The sequence below is a fragment of the Schistocerca serialis genome, chromosome 2, assembly GCF_023864345.2.
Source record: "Schistocerca serialis cubense isolate TAMUIC-IGC-003099 chromosome 2, iqSchSeri2.2, whole genome shotgun sequence".
Taxonomy (NCBI): domain Eukaryota; kingdom Metazoa; phylum Arthropoda; class Insecta; order Orthoptera; family Acrididae; genus Schistocerca; species Schistocerca serialis.
Window position 1 is genome coordinate 1092165496 of NC_064639.1, and position 18888 is coordinate 1092184383.

Genomic DNA, 18888 nt, shown 5'->3' on the forward strand with positions numbered 1-18888 from the left:
GTCGCAGTGCCTGTTCCTTCGGACATGCATTGCATCGTAATTCGGAACAACTCAAGTATTGCAATACGGTATTTACCCGCCGGCATCGGTAAAGCGACTTCCAGTAAAATGTGTCCCCTATACGGGGGATATAAGTTATGGATGTACGAGTATAGGTTGTAGACGCATGTTTGACATGTGGAAGTTTAGGTGTGGCCGTGAGTCGAGGTCAGATGGCCAAATAATAGCCAGCAAAGTGGCTCGGCGTGTTCGGTCAGAGGGTTTAGCTACCCTCTGTAATAAAAAAAAATAAATAAATAAATAAAAAACTGAGTTAATGGATCAACGATGAATTTGAACAGGGGTCATAGGATGTCCACCCTGAACAAATGCAATGACTAACAACGAACAAAATGAGATTTAAAAAAACTGAGAAGGTGGCCACTCGCGATAAGCGGGAAATCCGGGTTCGAGTCCAGTCTCTGGCATAAATTTTCATTGTCGTTATACCATTACATAGCTGATGGTTGTCAATATCCACAACTGCGAATACATTTCATGTGCTCCTTTTTCTAGGTTGTGTTCGGTGCATATTGTGGTGTTATCATACGAAGAATCTGTTTTGTGTCCAATTCAGTCTCTGACTTCGATGGTGATTCCTTTTCTGACAACCCTGAGGACAGGGTTTTGATTTTGTTAAGAGCTCATGGTGATGAATTTGGAACAAAAAAATGTATGTTTAAGAGCCTTGGGTCTTAGAGAATGAGTCGGCTCTGTCTTCATATCTCCTGTAAAATTCTTTCAGTAACTCAGATTTCGATCTCATGACAGAGCTTAATTTAGAAGACTATTAATTTACTAACTGGAGGTAACAATTTAATAGCTCAGACAAAGGTTTCTCCTGATAATTCTCTTGTCAAACTCTCTTACCATGATACGTTCTTCTCTTTATAGTGATGCAACAAGCGACGGGTTTTAACAACCGATTAGTCAGTCGATTGTTTTCTTCATTCAGTCGGTTTCATCAGTGGAAGAAAAACAACCGAATGAAAGTAGTCTCTACGGCCATGTCGCTGTATGAACGTTTTCACTCACTTTCCCGGCTTGATACTTAATGTGAAACAATAAGACTGACCCAACTCTAACAGCCACGGCAGTTGTATTAATGCTTTCACTCAGTCTCCAGGTGCGAGTGATTTCATTTAGATATTAAGCCTTTACGGTTATACATGAGACTAGTGTTGCCAACTTTTTTTATTGACAAATAACGTACCTTATTTCAAGGTGAGGCGAATAAGAAGTATATTTCTAAACATTAAATATTTTTAAAATTTATATATTTATTTACTTAAATACGAATTTCTCGTACTTTTGGAATTAAATACGGATTTTTGCTTGTTTTTAAAAGGCCAATAAGTGTCGCTGCACTGTAAATTTATTTTTAAATAAATGAACAGTTACTTTTTTATTTAAATTTATTGAAGCTCTCTCTCTCTTCCCGCTGGTCTGCGCCCTTCACCAATAATTCTGTTTCCTTAAATGCTGAAATGACGTGAACAGAAAGCATCTACCATACACTTGTTTAACTGTTCGTGACTTAATCATTTGCTTTTTAAGAATTTACTGTCACCTTTTGAATTCTTTTTGTTGCGAAGCTTATCATTCGAGAATTTTCTTTGAATTTCCTTAATTGATATCGTTTCATTATACGAATCATCCTTGCTGATGCTGTATATCACATTGAATTTATCTTAAGGATCACTTTTTATCCAGTCATCTATTTCTTCCATTCCCACTCCATTGAGCATTTCGGTATTCTCAACCAGCCACAAAGTTCACTATTAAGAAAAAACCTATCCATAAACATCGGCGAAAAACTGAGCTAAAAGTTACTTATTGGCATTCAATGAAGAGAAAATTTCAGACCGGTAGTAACAGTTATTACACTCGACAACAGAGTGAAGTCAACAATAGTGATTTAACAAACGCAAAACGATTGAATGTTTCCGCTCAGAACTGACTGCACAGACTTTTTCTTCTCGGTTGCTCCCACAGACTGATTTCACTCAAAAGAACGAATGAATAGTCATGGCGACGCTCCGTAAAACGGCAATAAATTCATTCATTCGATTGTTCCCATCACTACCTCTTTAGCTCTTTCCAGCTCCATATCGAGGCAGACCAGGCAGGGACTACAATCTAGAAACAAGAACGCTGCTGAGAATGTTTGACTGAATCATGTAGAATTTGGAGTTCCAACGCATCCTCACACACAGCGAATTTTCGAATCTGCATCTTCAAGAACACCTCACTTTTTGCTTTTGTCCAACATGGTCACTGGCATTTAATGAGCGTTTCATGAATTTTATACTACGCTAAATCTTCTTTATTAAGTATCCAGTGTCAAGGTGATACTAGAAATACTTAATGAATCTTCGTTTTTTTTTTTTTAATTTTGTATGACAGGATCCGTGAAAACTAGTGATTACTTACAAGCAATAAACAGTAAAAGTATTTATAAAGTAGAATTATGAAAGGTTAATGTCGGGGAAATGTATCCATGTCGTCGACATATCAATAGTATAATGTCATGAATGCCGACATTATTTCCACAAAATATTGATATTTCATGGGTACTGCTACATCGTTTCATTCTCTAGTCATGCGTCCCACATTCAATTTGTTTTCAAAGGAACAACATTCATGATCAGTTGCGTGAAGGGCAAAGTATTATGTTCGTCATATCCGTGGCATTCGATAAGCCAGACGTACCACATGAGTGGAGGCAAGGGCGTACCCAGAGAAGGACAGCTGACCCCTTTGCCCCGCTCTCTCTCTCTCTCTCTCGAAAAAAACAAAATATATTCGCAAACCGAACTTGCATCCTACCCCCGCCTTACAAACAGTTATTTTTTTAAGAAAACCATAACCAGTAATGGATATTGACTAACAAGTAAGAGGAAGTGTACATGATGTCGTGACGTCTCAAAAAGTATTTCGTCATTCATCGCGAAAGTAACAAACAGCTGCCATTCCCAGGCCTCCCGCCCCTTATCACAGTTCCTGCATATACAACTGGCTCGAAGCAGAGATCCCCTATAAAACGCTGGGTAGAATAGATGACGTTCTGAAATGTAAATAGTGATAGCAAAGTATTTTCCTACTGTATTTCATTCAATTTCCCCCATGCTTTTAACAGTAGCTTAGCTTATTCACTGAAATGATAGATATGCTACGATTTTGGTGTATTTGCACGATTTTAGTGTATTTTCAAAATTAGACCTCAGATATTTTTACACCATAGGATAAATTTGTAATTGTCTAACATGTGTAGAATTAAAGTATGCGACAGTGAGAAGACACAGTATTTTCATTCAGTAATAATGGCTTTGTAGTCGTTCATCCGATTTTTTACACGCCTGTTTCCATATCACGTGGTGAATCATGCAATCTATGGTTTAGCAAATGAATAATCCACAGGATTTTTAGTTTATTTATGTACTACAGCCTAAGCAGTGACACGTTAGCACTTTTGGTCATACACTAATGTGCAACAGCAGTTCAGCCTGACGGAAAAAGAAAACATATTTCTTGTTGCACGTGAGAAGCTATTAAAGTGCACCCTTTGGCGTTGCCAGAACAATTGAGATGCTATATTCACGTTCGAAATAACGTATTACAAGAAATGTATGATATGAAACGAACGGTAGCAACACGTAGTTTAACACCTCAACCCCAAAATGTTGGCCGGCCGGAGTGGCTGAGCGGTTCTAGGCGCTACAGTCTGGATCCGCGCGACCGCTACGGTCGCAGGTTCGAATCCTGCCTCGGGCATGGATGTGTGTGATGTCCTTAGGTTAGTTAGGTTTAAGTAGTTCTAAGTTCTAGGGGACTGATGGCCTCCGCTGTTAAGTCCCATAGTGCTCAGAGCCATTTGAACCATTTGAACCTAAAATGTTGTCTCGAATGTGCTTACACTTGAGCCTGGAACAACTTAATAAATATTCATTGCTTATTGTTTGATATACACTCTAAGATAAAAAACACAACACATCACGAAGGAATTATCGAATGGGATGGGATTCTGTAGATCTAATGTACAAATACATACAAGCAAATTATTACAGTTTCAGAAAAATTGGATGATTTATTCAAGAGTAAGTGCTTCACAAACTGAGTAAGTCACTAACGCGTTGCTCCACCTCTGGCCCTCATTCAAACAGTTATTTGGCTTGGCATTGATTGATGGAGTAGTTGGACGTCGTCCTGAGGAATATCGTGCCCAATTCTGTTCAACTGGAGCGTCAGATCGTCAAGATCCCAAGATGGTTGGATGGACGTGTCCATAATGCTCTAAACGTTCTCAATTGGGGAGAGATCCGGCGACCTTATTGGCTAAAGAAGGGTTTGGCAAGCAAGAAGACAAGCAGCAGAAACTGTCGCCGTATGCGGGCTGGCATTGCCTTGCAGTTTTCGTCCCATTCGGATAATCCCTTCGTGGTGCGTCGTTTTCTGTCTTAGTGTGTATTTTTACCGGTTATATTTGTATTTGACTGTTTTGAAATTCATTCTGAAAATCATCTGGTGCCTCATTACATCTATGTTTTCCGCAGAATAAATCTGTCTACACTTACACGTAATATTATGCCGTCTTAATCTATTACAGCAGTTCGTTTCGTCTGTATGTATTGCTGTCTGGCCAGTGTTTACAAGCAGCTGGGTAGTTACTGCTGACGCACAAGTCGTTAGGAGGTAGGCCTCTAAGGTTGGCGCCTGTCTATGTTTTCCAGATACGCATCGTGCTTTCAGTTACGCAACACAGTTTGTTCGTAAACACATTTTTTTTTTTTTTACGGAGGCTGAGGTATTTCCAATTGTAACAGGTAAGCAAACACTTGTGTTGTTACTTGTTCACATCCCCCTTCAGGTGACTGTTCATGGTGTGTATAAAAAGTGGACGAGTCACTGTTTTACACGTAATGGACAGTAACACAAATAGTCATGAGGTCTGTATGGGTAAAAGAAATAACATGTCTTACATAAGACGTAATGTTCGGCATAATCCTTCGTAGAAAGAGCGGAAACTAAAAAGAGGTACAGTTTCCAAAGCATGAGTTACATCTACACTCCTGGAAATTGAAATAAGAACACCGTGAATTCATTGTCCCAGGAAGGGGAAACTTTATTGACACATTCCTGGGGTCAGATACATCACATGATCACACTGACAGAACCACAGGCACATAGACACAGGCAACAGAGCACGCACAATGTCGGCACTAGTACAGTGTATATCCACCTTTCGCAGCAATGCAGGCTGCTATTCTCCCATGGAGACGATCGTAGAGATGCTGGATGTAGTCCTGTGGAACGGCTTGCCATGCCATTTCCACCTGGCGCCTCAGTTGGACCAGCGTTCGTGCTGGACGTGCAGACCGCGTGAGACGACGCTTCATCCAGTCCCAAACATGCTCAATTGGGGACAGATCCGGAGATCTTGCTGGCCAGGGTAGTTGACTTACACCTTCTAGAGCACGTTGGGTGGCACGGGATACATGCGGACGTGCATTGTCCTGTTGGAACAGCAAGTTCCCTTGCCGGTCTAGGAATGGTAGAACTATTGGTTCGATGACGGTTTGGATGTACCGTGCACTATTCAGTGTCCCCTCGACGATCACCAGTGGTGTACGGCCAGTGTAGGAGATCGCTCCCCACACCATGATGCCGGGTGTTGGCCCTGTGTGCCTCGGTCGTATGCAGTCCTGATTGTGGCGCTCACCTGCACGGCGCCAAACACGCATACGACCATCATTGGCACCAAGGCAGAAGCGACTCTCATCGCTGAAGACGACACGTCTCCATTCGTCCCTCCATTCACACCTGTCGCGACACCACTGGAGGCGGGCTGCACGATGTTGGGGCGTGAGCAGAAGACGGCCTAACAGTGTGCGGGACCGTAGCCCAGCTTCATGGAGACGGTTGCGAATGGTCCTCGCCGATACCCCAGGAGCAACAGTGTCCCTAATTTGCTGGGAAGTGGCGGTGCGGTCCCCTACGGCACTGCGTAGGATCCTACGGTCTTGGCGTGCATCTGTGCGTCGCTGCGGTCCGGTCCCAGGTCGACGGGCACGTGCACCTTCCGCCGACCACTGGCGACAACATCGATGTACTGTGGAGACCTCACGCCCCACGTGTTGAGCAATTCGGCGGTACGTCCACCCGGCCTCCCGCATGCCCACTATACGCCCTCGCTCAAAGTCCGTCAACTGCACATACGGTTCACGTCCACGCTGTCGCGGCATGCTACCAGTGTTAAAGACTGCGATGGAGCTCCGTATGCCACGGCAAACTGGCTGACACTGACGGCGGCGGTGCACAAATGCTGCGCAGCTAGCGCCATTCGACGGCCAACACCGCGGTTCCTGGTGTGTCCGCTGTGCCGTGCGTGTGATCATTGCTTGTACAGCCCTCTCGCAGTGTCCGGAGCAAGTATGGTGGGTCTGACACACCGGTGTCAATGTGTTCTTTTTTCCATTTCCAGGAGTGTATATCAACATCTGTGTGCCGCACGTCACCTTAAGATGCGTGGCGGAGGGAACCGTGTACACCATTGTTTTTTCTTGTTCAAGTAATAAATGGCGCGCGGGAAGAACGGTTATTGGTAAATTTCCGTGTTTGTCCTAATCGCTCTAATTTTAGTGTTTTGATCTTTTCACGGGATATACGGAGGAGGAAGTAAGATGATGGTTTACTTCTTTAGGTATGTACGCTCTCAGAATTTGGAACACCAGACCACGCCATACTCTTCCCTTAGGGGACACTCGAAGTTACTTTAACGTCTGAAGGTTTCTCTCCATTAAGAATGATATGAAGTGTTCTAATTGTTAGGAACGGTTCAGCCTAATCACAAAGTTGGTCCCATATTCCGTACGCTGCTCTTTTGTTGATTAGGCTGCATTGCGGGACTGTACCGAACGCGTTCTGGAAGTCAGGGAACACGGCATCATTCTGAGAGCTGATATTTACTGCGTTCTGGGTTTGGCAGACAAACTGCCCATTTTTGCAACCATTAGGGACGCATCGTTCTTGCAGCGACCCACGGTACACTGCTGTTGGAAGAGGAGCAAGTTCTTTCGTATATTTTATGTATAATCGTATGAGTACCCTATCAGGTTCCTCCACTGAACGGGTTCAATTGATTTTGTAAACCCTGGTCAGTTATTTCGATTTCCGTAATTTTGAATTCGTGTGGCGATTTAAATGTGAGACCAAATTACGATCTTGTTCAGTGAAACAATTCTGTACGAAGGACTTAACGTGTTTCGGTCTTCGCTCTCTCATCCTCTGTGCCTCAGTGCCATTATGGTCAAACAGTGTTTCGACAGACGGATTTGTACCGTTTACTGAATTTACGTAAGACCAAAATTTGTTAGGGTTTTCCATAAGATCGGTGGACAGAATAATTTTACTTTCGAATTTGTTGAATGCTTCACACATGTGTGTCTTATACTCATTTTGGTGTCGTTCAGCTTTTGTTTCTCCAAAAGGTTTTGGTTACGTTTAAAACTGCGGCAAAGGTCATTTTGCATTCGGAGCAACTTTTAACAGGTCTGTTGTACTACACTGAGTGTTTCCCATCCATCACAAGATGTACTGAGCAATACTTTTGAAATCTGGCCATTCACACCCAACATTTGCAGTCTCACAGATAAATGTTTCATGTTGATAGTTCGGTTAATCTTACTTCTGTTTCTTGTCGTACTAACAAAGTCAAAATATCCTCCTAGCTTTACACTACTGGCCATTAAAATTTCTACACCAAGAACAAATGCAGATGATAAACAGGTATTCATTGGACAAATATACTAGAACTGACATGTGATTACATTTTTACGCAATTTGGGTGTACAGATCCTGAGAAATCAGTACCCAGAACACTGTCTCTGGCCGTAATAACGGCCATGATATGCCTGGGCATTGAGTCAAACAGAGCTTGGATGGCGTGTACAGGTACAGCTGCCCATGCAGCTTCAACACGATACCACAGTTCATCAAGAGTAGTGGCTGGCGTATTGTGATGAGCCAGTTGCTCGGCCACCATTGATCAGACGTTTTCAGTTGGTGAGAGATCTGTAGAATGTGCTGGTCAGGGCAACAGTCGAACGTTTTCTGTATCCAGAAAGGCCCGTACAGGACCTGCAATATGCGGTCGGGCATTATCCTGCTGAAATGTAGGGTTTCGCAGGGATCGAATGAAGGGTAGAGACGCGGGTCGTAACACATCTGAAATGTAACGTCCACTGTTCAAAGTGCCGTCAATGCGAACAATAGGTGGCCGAGACGTGTAACCAATGGCACCCCATTTCATCACGCTTGGTAATACGCCAGTATGGCGATGACGAATACACTCTTCCAATGTGCGTTCACCGCGATGTCGCCAAACACGGATGCGACCATCATGATGCTGTAAACAGAACCTGGATTCATCCGAAAAAATGACGTTTTGCCATTCGTGCACCCAGGTTCGTCGTTGAGTACACCATTGCAGGCGCTCCTGTCTGTGATGCAGCGTTAAGGGTAACTGCAGCCATGGTCTCCGAGCTGATAGTCCATGCTGCTGCAAACGTCGTCGAACGGTTCGTGTAGATGGTTGTTGTCTTGCAAACGTCCCCATCTGCTGACTCAGGGATCGAGACGTGGCTGCGCGATCCGTTACAGCCATACGGATAAGATGCCTGTCATCTCGACTGCTAGTGATACGAGGCCGTTGGGATCCAGCATGGCGTTCCGTATTACCCTCCTGAACCCACCGATTCCATATTCTGCTAACAGTCACTGGATCTCGACCAACGCGAGCAGCAATGTCGCCATACGATAAACCCCAATCGCGATAGGCTACAATCCGGCCTTTATCAAAGTCGGAAACGTGATGGTACGCATTTCTCCTCCTTACATGAGGCATCACAACAATGTTTCACCAGGCAACGCCGGTCAACTGCTGTTTGTGTATGAGAAATCGGTTGGAAACTTTGCTCATGTCAGCACGTTGTAGGTGTCACCACCGGCGCCAACCTTGTGTGAATGCTCTGAAAAGCTAATCATTTGCATATCACAGCATCTTCTTCCTGTCGGCTAAATTTCGCGTCTGTAGCACGTCATCTTCGTGGTGTAGCAATTTTAATGGCCAGTAGTGTATTTACATCCCTGTTGATATCCATAATCAGTGATGGTATAACAGCCTTCAGATTACTGACTCCTTGTACACGTTAACTGATTCGGAATGTTCTGGCCTTTTTGCAATCAGGAGATCTAAGATTATATTTTAGAACCACTTTTGCAGATACTATACATTCCGGTGTAGTGCCTTTCCAAGTCCTTTACCGTCTCTGACAGAATTACAAACTCATTTTCAAACCTTAATACCGTGTCTAGCTACGCTAGGTTCCTGCTTCAGGATCCATGGCGCTAACATCCTGATCGAGGTAGCGCCACAGATTTTCGTTGGGTTTAAATCCTGGGAGTTTGATGGGCAGGAGAGTACCGTGAATTCATCCTGGTACTCTTAGAACCACGCATGTACACCGCAAGCTGTGTGAAACATTGCATTGATCTGATGCTAGATGCCATCTTTCTTTCTTTCTTTCCCGGGGCCTTTATCCCGCTCCAACGTGGGGTCGGCGTTGCTAGTACGGGCTTGGCAGTGTTAATTGCAGAGGGTGGCTGGTTGCCCTTCCTGACACCTCCTCGATCCACACGGGACGGAAGTAGGGTACCCCAGCTGTCTGCATCTAGTGTAAGTCACGAAATAGTGCGAACGCTATCAAATGTCTGTGAGTCGTGGAACTGAGGCGGAACTTGGGGACCAGCCCAGTATTCACCTAGTGGGATGTGGAAAAGCGCCTAAAAACCACATCCAGGCTGGCCAGTATACCGGCCCTCGTCGTTAATCCGCCGGGCGGATTCGATCCGGGGCCGGCGCGCCTACCCGAGTCCAGGAAGCAGCGCATTAGCGCTCTCGGCTACCCTGGCGGGTTGATGGTAGATGCCATCGTGCCATGGAAAAACAAAAAGGGGTGGACATGGTCGCCAAGGATAGATGTATATTTAGATTGATCCATTGTGCCGTTCAAAATATCGAGATCGCCCAGGGAATTCCGTCTCGTATGGACCCTTTCGACAGTTGTCCAGGGACTTTGCTTTCAGATATTTCACGAGATACACGCCAACGGCCATTTGTCCAATGGAGCATAAAACGTGATTCGTCTGAAAAGGCCACCTGTCGCCTCTCGGTGGACGTCCAGCTGCGGTATGGCGAGCAAATTCCAGTCTTCGTCGCCAATGAACAGCAGTCAGTACGGGTGCATGAACGAGGCGCCTGCTACGGAGGCCCATACGTGGCAATGTTTGTGAACAGTCGTTCAGGAGACACCGTTGGTAGCCTCTTGGTTCATCTCGTTGGTCATTCGCTCAAGGGTTTGTAACGTCCCCCTCACTTATCGACCTTAATGACAGTGAAAAATTAAACCGCGTGTACCTAATGGAAATTTGAGAAAAGCAATCGTCACCGAAGTTAATCTGTCGGTAAAGAGGGAGGAAAGGGTTACATCTAAATTAAAGGAAAAATGCAAATGAAATTGGTGGAAATTAATTTTGAAAAGGGTAAAGTTAATAAAGAAAGTAAATTTGCGGTCGTTACGTTAACAATTAATTGGCGTTAATTAAATATTTGAGACTAGGAGAAAATTACGGTCGCCAGTCCTATGGACAACTACTGTAATAACTGAAAATGAAAGATTAACGCACATATAAGTAGCACTAAAGGCGTGGCAACTGAAGGTTGACACGTATTGTGTGAAAACTGAATGTTTGTCAGAAGCAATAAATTTCGCTACACTCTGACTTAATTTAGCAAAAGAATTAATAAAACCGGAAAATTGAAAGTTAATTTAGTGACTGAAATTAATAGTGAACTTTGTTTCTGAAGCACTACGAAATTCAATAAAATAAGGTTAGTCTTGGGCTACCTCAACAATCATTTCAAAAACTACTTCAATCTACGCAATTTAGAAATAAGAGATTTAACTTTGAACTTGAATTAAATGAGTCTGAACAATTAACAATAATAAAATTTAGTACGTACCAAGCTGAGCTGCAGTCACAGGTAAGCTAAAATACGGTAACAAACTCGCACTCTTAATTTGTGCTTGTGTAATCTAAATACTGTAGCCAGCTATGAATACCTTAACTGAACTTTGAAATTAAAGCAGTGAAATCGAATGATATTACTTTAATGCTGGCGTATGAATTTCAACGACACTCGGGTTCATTCCAGAAAAGGAAGGGAGCCTGCTTGGTAATGCAATTGGGACAATGAGCAACAAAGGTTCATGCTAAGTTGCTGTATTTTTAGTGACGCAAATGGAACAGTTTGAAAAGCTGAGGTCTGCCATACAGTTCTAAAACTTTACGTGCTTTTAGTCTTCCTTGTTGGTTGATTGAAGGTTTGAACTCGTCGATCGAGGAGGCGGCGACAATCACTCATTGTCGGCCGTCGCTGTTGCAGAAGCTGGATGTTGGCGCGCCTTCTTCTCGACACGGTCACCATGCGAAACGGATTCTTGATGTGCGCCAGCTAATGCTTCCCGTCCGCGACACCGTCTCAGAAACTATCATAGCATGTCGAGCGCAATTACATGCTGCCAAACCCCGAAAGCGCGGCAACTCGCGGGAGCGTCACACCACACACCTGCTCCACCGCCCTACTCCAGCCGCACTCAGCTCTGCCCGCGCTCCTTGCGGCAGAGTTAACAGTACCAAAGATCCTAAACACTTTGGTTCTCTACACGACCTATCGATGTAATCGTTCGATAGCATAGTTTTCCCTAGACCACCCCCAGCGTAAAATTACAAATAATATTTACAAAATAAACCAATTATACATCGACATAAATGCATAAATATACAAATAACAAAACAATTACAATATATAAAGACATAGAAATGTTATATCTTCCGGTAACAAAATAAGGAAAAAAATTATAGTACAATAGACGGAAATAGGAGGATATGCATTTCCGGCGTTACAGGTTGTACGTCTGTTTGCCTGTACATCCCTGCAGCCTTCGTTCAGCCCTGTCATTTATGGTCCAATTTGCACCACAGTTGCCTCGACGCCGGTTTTGGATAGCACTATTTCGCCATGAAAAGTATAGTTTAACCACATCGGGACACGAATAATTTACAAATTTAGCCGTTTGGGAAATACTTCCATCCTTGGCCCCCAAAAAGCCAGTGTTCCAGGCGTTTGGACACAAACTGCATCTCCTTTAAACCAGGGGTCTCCAAACTACTGCCCGCGGGCCCGCGAGGGCCGGCAAACCGGCCCGCGTTAGCTGGCCGGACATCCCCAGTATCCGGCCGGCCAAATATTTGAGGTGTTACCCATACTGCCAACAATTGGGTTTCGAGGCCTATCGCGACCAGTACACCACGACATTGTCGGAGCTCTATCTTTACAAAGCAGAAGGTCATGGTTAAACTTGTGGCTATCCACAATAAACAGGCAGACCATTCACCGTGCGATAGTGAAAAAAAAAAAAATCGGTTAACTGACAAGTTTGGCGAAAACATTTTAACTAAAAAAATTCTTTGCATTTTATTCTACTCACGACTCTGGTGCAAGTCTTTCAAATGGACGCTACTTGGGCGACTAGCCTTAGTAATCAAACATTATGGAAGATGCTTCCTAAGCGAAGTTTCACTTTCTTTTGATTACGCCGTAAAATACACATAGCAAGTAAATCGTATAAAATACTTTTATTTAAAGGCAATTTAAAGAAAATACAATACCTGGTGTACATAATGCTATTGGATATTTTAGTTGTAACTGATATATAAAAATAACTGTAATTAATTTATGTCTTGAAAAGCCACAGAGTATTCACGTAAAGAAATTTAACATGTTAGTGATAATTAGTGACTTTTATGTAACTGTAACTTCTCTTTAGCCTTACATGACGATGATCGTAGAGTGCTAGCGTGCTTTAATCCCACTAGGTAGATCTTGGCCCTTATGACTTCGTGGAGGAGTCAATGTGGCCCGCGGACTAAAACGTTTGGAGGCCCCTGCAGTTTAAACCATACAGCAACGGACTCATAGTCATTTATTTTACGATTCCTGGCCCTAAAACCAAATGGCATCGTAGACGTGAAATACGGACGACCGGTGTCCCGGTTGCACATCTCGTTCACTCGAAAAGTGTGATAAGCAATCACATCTTTACTATTAAAACACAGACGTATCTTTTTTGAATGGATTTAATTAGCTGTATTTTCAATGGAGATGTGATGTGATTAAGACAGCATTCATATCACAAACCGCGCGCTCCGTCGCATCAGATTCCCTGTGGCATCCCGCCAACGTGCGACATTACAGGTGGCAAAATCGGTAAGACTTTTAATAGCATGCTTAGTGAAATTTTGACTGCTTGCAATGAGTCCGATTTCGTGGATAGTCGATTTCTAACGTACCTAATATCAATGACGGGATCACAAATAGTAAGTGTCTAAAAGTCACTTTCAAAACTGAAGATTAAGAATAGGTTTCAAATCTCAACATTTTGGCTTCACTTAGTATTGAAAGTGATGTTTTAAAGTTATTTTTTAAGTTATCTGAACTATGAATATTAAAAATGGGGGGAAGGGGGGTGCAGAAATTGATTGGAAATTGCCAAGGCTAAATTTATTCGGCAGGAATGTCCCACAGGATTTTATTGATAGTTCATTAACATGCAGTTGCAAAATGTTTTTAATCCAAAGATCAACAGATTCCCCATTTCTTAAAATCACTGAAAATTCCAAAATGATAACAGAAGACGTAGAAGGAGTTTTAACACAAGTTGCAAAATTTGTTTTAATAAAAACAGTAAAATTCAAAAACAGCAAAACAGAATTCGCGGAAGGTGATCAGGAGCCCAAAGGCAATGGAATTAACATTCCATCAGTATTTGGCAAGACTGCGCAGAAGTCGACTTATTGCATTTGTAGATTAATACGCTTATACAATTTTAGTCAACGTGCATCCATAATAACTAAACAATTTAACAAACTTGCAAGTCGATGAAAAGAAAACACAGCGACTGATCAGGTGAAGGCTTTACTACTCTGTAATTCATTTCGCTGAAATGTGAGATTGCTCGAATTGCGCAGAAGCCAACTTACAGCACTAAGAAATTATGTTATTTCGTAAGGAATAAAACAGAAATACCAAATCTGACGAAATGCCAAGTTTCAGCGAACTGAATGTTGAATATCTTACATAAAATTAATTTTATTTTAGCTGCAAGGACGTTCAAAACGCAGTCATCATAGATTGCTTCCGCTAATTGACGACAATTGAATCAAGCATCTGGCCCCCAGCTGATACCCTTTCACGCGCTTCTCCGCTCCAGTAACATCAGTTTAACTGTGGTTGAAATGGCTGGCTAGCAAAACCCTCAATATCATAATTACAGGCCACATAACAGTGGCCAGTACTACAAGAGATAAAAACACACACACAGACTTACAACAGAGACCATTATACTCTGTAGAATTAAGACAGCAAATCCGGGGAAGTACAGGGTGGTCCATTGATAGTGACCGGGCCAAATATCTCACGAAATAAGCATCAAACGAAAAAACTAGAAAAAACGAAACTCGTCTCGCTTGAAGAGGGAAACTAGATGGCGTTATGGTTGGCCCGCTAGATGGCACTGCCAAAGGTCAAACGGATATCAACTGGGTTTTTTAAAATAGGAACCCTCGTTTTTTATTACACATTCGTGTAGTACGTAAAGAAATATGAATGTTTTAGTTGTACCACTTTTTTAGCTTTGTGATAGATAGCCCTGTAATAGTCACAAACGTATAAGTACGTGGTATCACGTAACATTCCACCAGTGCGGACTGTATTTGCTTCGTGATACGTTTATCCGCGCTAAAATGCACCGTTTACCAATTGCGGAAAAGGTCGATATCGTGTTGATGTATGACTATTGTGATCAAAATGACCAACGGGCGTGTGCTATGTATGCTGCTCGGTATCCTGGACGACATCATCTAAGTGTCCGGACCGTTCGCCGGTAATTACGTTATTTAAGGAAACTGGAAGTGTTCAGCCACATGTGAAACGTCAGCCACGACCTGCAACAAATGATGATGCCCAAGTAGGTGTTTTAGGTGCTGTCGCGGCTAATCTGCACATCAGTAGCAGACAAATTGCGCGAGAACCGGGAATCTCAAAAACGTCGATGTTGAGAATGCTACAACATCCATTGCACCCGTACCATATTTCTATGCACCAGGAATTGCATGGCGGCGTCTTTGAACCTCGTGTACAGTTCTGCCATTGGGCACAAGAGAAATTACGGGACGATGACAGATTTTTTGCGCGTGTTCTGTTTAGCGACGAAGCGTAATTCACCAACAGCGGTAAAGTAAACCGGCATAATATGCACTATTGGGCAACGGAAAATCCACGATGGCTGCAACAAGTGGAACATCAGCGACCTTGGCGTGTTAATGTATGGTGCGGCATTATGGGAGGAAGGATAATTGGCCTCCATTTTATCGATGGCAATCTAAATGGTGCAATGTATGCTGATTTCCTACGTAATGTTCTACCGATGTTACTACAAGATGTTTCACTGTATGTGAGAATGGCGATGTACTTCCAACATGATGTATGTGCGGTTGAAGCGTTATTGAATAGCATATTTAATGACAGTTGGATTGGTCGTCGAAGCACCATACCATGGCCCGCACGTTCTGATGTCCCCGGATTTCTTTCTGTGGGGAAAGTTGAAGGATATTTGCTATCGTGATCCACCGACAATGCCTGACAACATGCGTCAGTGCATTGTCAATGCATGTGCTAGCATTACGGAAGGCGAACTACTCGCTGTTGAGAGGAATGTCGTTACACGTATTGCCGAATGCATTGAGGTTGACGGACATTATTTTTAGCATTTGTTGCATTAATGTGGTATTTACAGGTAATCACGCTGTAACAGCATGCGTTCTCAGAAAGGATAAGTTCACAAAGGTACATGTGTCATATTGGAACAACGGAAATAAAATGTTCAAACGTTCCTACGTTCTGTATTTTAATTTAAAAAACCTACCTTTTACCAGCTGCTCGTCTAAAATTGTGAGCCGTATGTTTGTGACTATTACAGCGCCATCTGTCACAAAGCTAAAAAAGTGGTCCAACTAAAACATTCATATTTCTTCACGTACTGCGCGAATATGTAATAAAAATGGAGGTTCCTATTTTAAAAAACGCAGTTGATATCCGTTTGACCTATGGCAGCACCATCTAGTGGGCCAACCATAGCGCCATCTGGTTTCCCCCTTCAAGCTAGACAAGTTTCGTTCTTTGTAGTTTTTTCGTTTGACGCTAATTTCGTGTGATATTTGGCCCAGTCTCGATCAATGGACCACCCTGTATATACAGGGTGATTATAATTAAACTTTCAAAACGCTGTGGAAATAACAGCAGTGGTCAGAATGACATAAAATTGCAACGGAATATTGTCGGAGAAGGGGGAAAGCGTATGGCAGAAGAAAAAAAATAGTGTGAAAATTGATCAACAGATGGCGCTGTATGTGTCAGAATACGTAAATGAAAACGCTTGTCATGCGCACGACCCATTGAAGTTGGTATAAACATGCCGGGTACACGGTTTTTCCTCCTTTCGCATCTGCGGCGTTCGCCATGACTGTGAGGCTCGCGCTCTGCTTGTAAAGCTGCATTACAAGAATGATGACTGGGCACACGTCGCTCTGCAGGAGTTCCGGACACTGAAGGGTTTGAAAAAAGGCGTTAGTCCGATCACTGCTGTGGATCTGTAGAAAATGATTCGGAAATTCGAAAAGACGGGATCTTTTGGTGTGCAACCTGGTAGAGGGAGGAAACGAATTGATTCGAAGTTAGTGCAAGCAGTGGCCACAGCAATGCAGGAGGAGACGAGGGGTGGTGTGCAAACGTATAGTGCATGGACAATTGCCCGAACATTGGACATACTCGTGAGCATGATGCGTAAAATCCTATGAAACATCCTTCTTTGCTATCCATTCAAAATTGCCCATGTGCACGAGTTGCTTCCTGTTGTCCTGCCAGCAAGAGAGACCTTTGATTTAGAATTTCTTTCTCGCATGGAAGTGAATAATGATTGGCCGTGGAAGATTTTGTGGACAGACGAAGTCCACTTCCATCTGACAGGATATGTCAATACACAGAATTGTCAAATATAGGTAACCGGAAACTCAACACGGAAATCAACCAGTACCATTTCATCCTGAAAAGGACACTGTGTAGTGCGGATTTACGGCATCATTTATCATAGGGCCATATTTTTTCGAAGTGACAGGTGCTTCCGGTCCTGTTACCTGTACCGTCACTGCTAAGCGCTATGAGTGTCTTTTGCGCAACCACTTCATTCCAGCTCTCCAACACCGTTGATGTGTGGATGGGATCATTTTTATGCAAGATGGCGCACCTCCGCACATTGCAAATCCAGTTAAGCAGATGCTGAAGCATCATTTCGGAAAAGCTACAATTATCAGCCGCCACTTCCTTACAGCCTTACCGTCCCGATCATCTGATCTTAATACGTGTGACTTCTGGCTGTGGGGCTATCTGAAAGATGTTGTGTTCAGTGTTCCGATTCCAAACTTAGCTGCATTGAAGCCACGCATTGCGCAACACATTCTGAACGTGACCCCGGAAACACTTCGGCCAGTTGTGGAACATGCTGTTTCTCGATTTCAACTTGTTGCAGAAAACGGTGGACAGCATATTGAACATGTTTTGCGCCGGTCACACGGAAATTAATAATCGGATTTGATTTTGATTGATGCTTTTTATGCGGTTTTTGGCCTCAGGACAATTAAAAACCGATTTTTCCCGTCCGATGTGATACGACCTTGCCGTCGTAGATGGGCTTACGTAACTAGCAGTATCACACCTGTACACCCATGCACACTGAGTAGTACAGTTTGTTTAACGTCAGACGTACAACTTAGGCATTGTTGGATGGATGATTCATTTGTCATTTGTAGTCGCCCACTATTAAATTATGATGGTTACAGCGCCATCTATTGCTACATTTTGTAACTATTTATTTTTCTTCTGCCATACGTTTTCCCCCTTGTCCGATAATATCTAGTTGCTATTTGACGTCATTCTGACCAGAGCTGTTATTTTTACAGAGGTTTGAAAGTTTAACTTTAATCATAATCACCCTGTATATCCACTAAGTACGCAAATTTTATTAAGTCCACCCAGAAGAAAATAGTACTATCAGAATAGCCGAACTGCAGTATTACTTTGCCTTAGCACTCGATATTGAAGGTGAGTCAACTGCTCTTCACCTGACGGTAACTACTACTGTCTTGCGTGCCACTGGACTCGTATTCGGGAAGACGACGGTTCAATCCCGCGTCCGGCCATCCTGATTTAGGTTTTCGGTGATTTCCCTAAATCGCTCCAGGCAAATGCCGGGATGGTTCCTTTCAAAGGGCACGGCCGACTTCCTTCCCCGTCCTTCCCTAATCCGATGAGACCGATGACCTCGCTGTCTGGTCTCCTTCCCCAAAACATCCCAACCCCCTCTTGCGTGCCGAATATTACTTATCAGCCTCGTTAACCATCTTCGACACAGAGGAGTATAAAGTTCACTCATTGCGCAGTATGAAATCTTGTCTCGCCGACAATCCGGCCTTCGCTACAGAAGCTAACCTAATTCATAATTCCAGGCTGCCAGCCTCTCTGAGAGACAGTTCCATATAACCGGGCCGCTTGAAAATCAACACGAATGTAGGATGCCTCACACGCAGTCATTAGCTATGCCGAAGTCTCGTGTTGTG

At 43.3% G+C, this 18888-nt stretch overlaps 1 protein-coding gene across 1 annotated transcript in view; it reads right to left on the reverse strand.

Moving 5' to 3' along the window:
* LOC126456641 (uncharacterized) overlaps nt 1–18888 on the reverse strand; it is a 284803-nt gene that overhangs the window by 199300 nt on the left and 66615 nt on the right. The window lies entirely within an intron of this gene.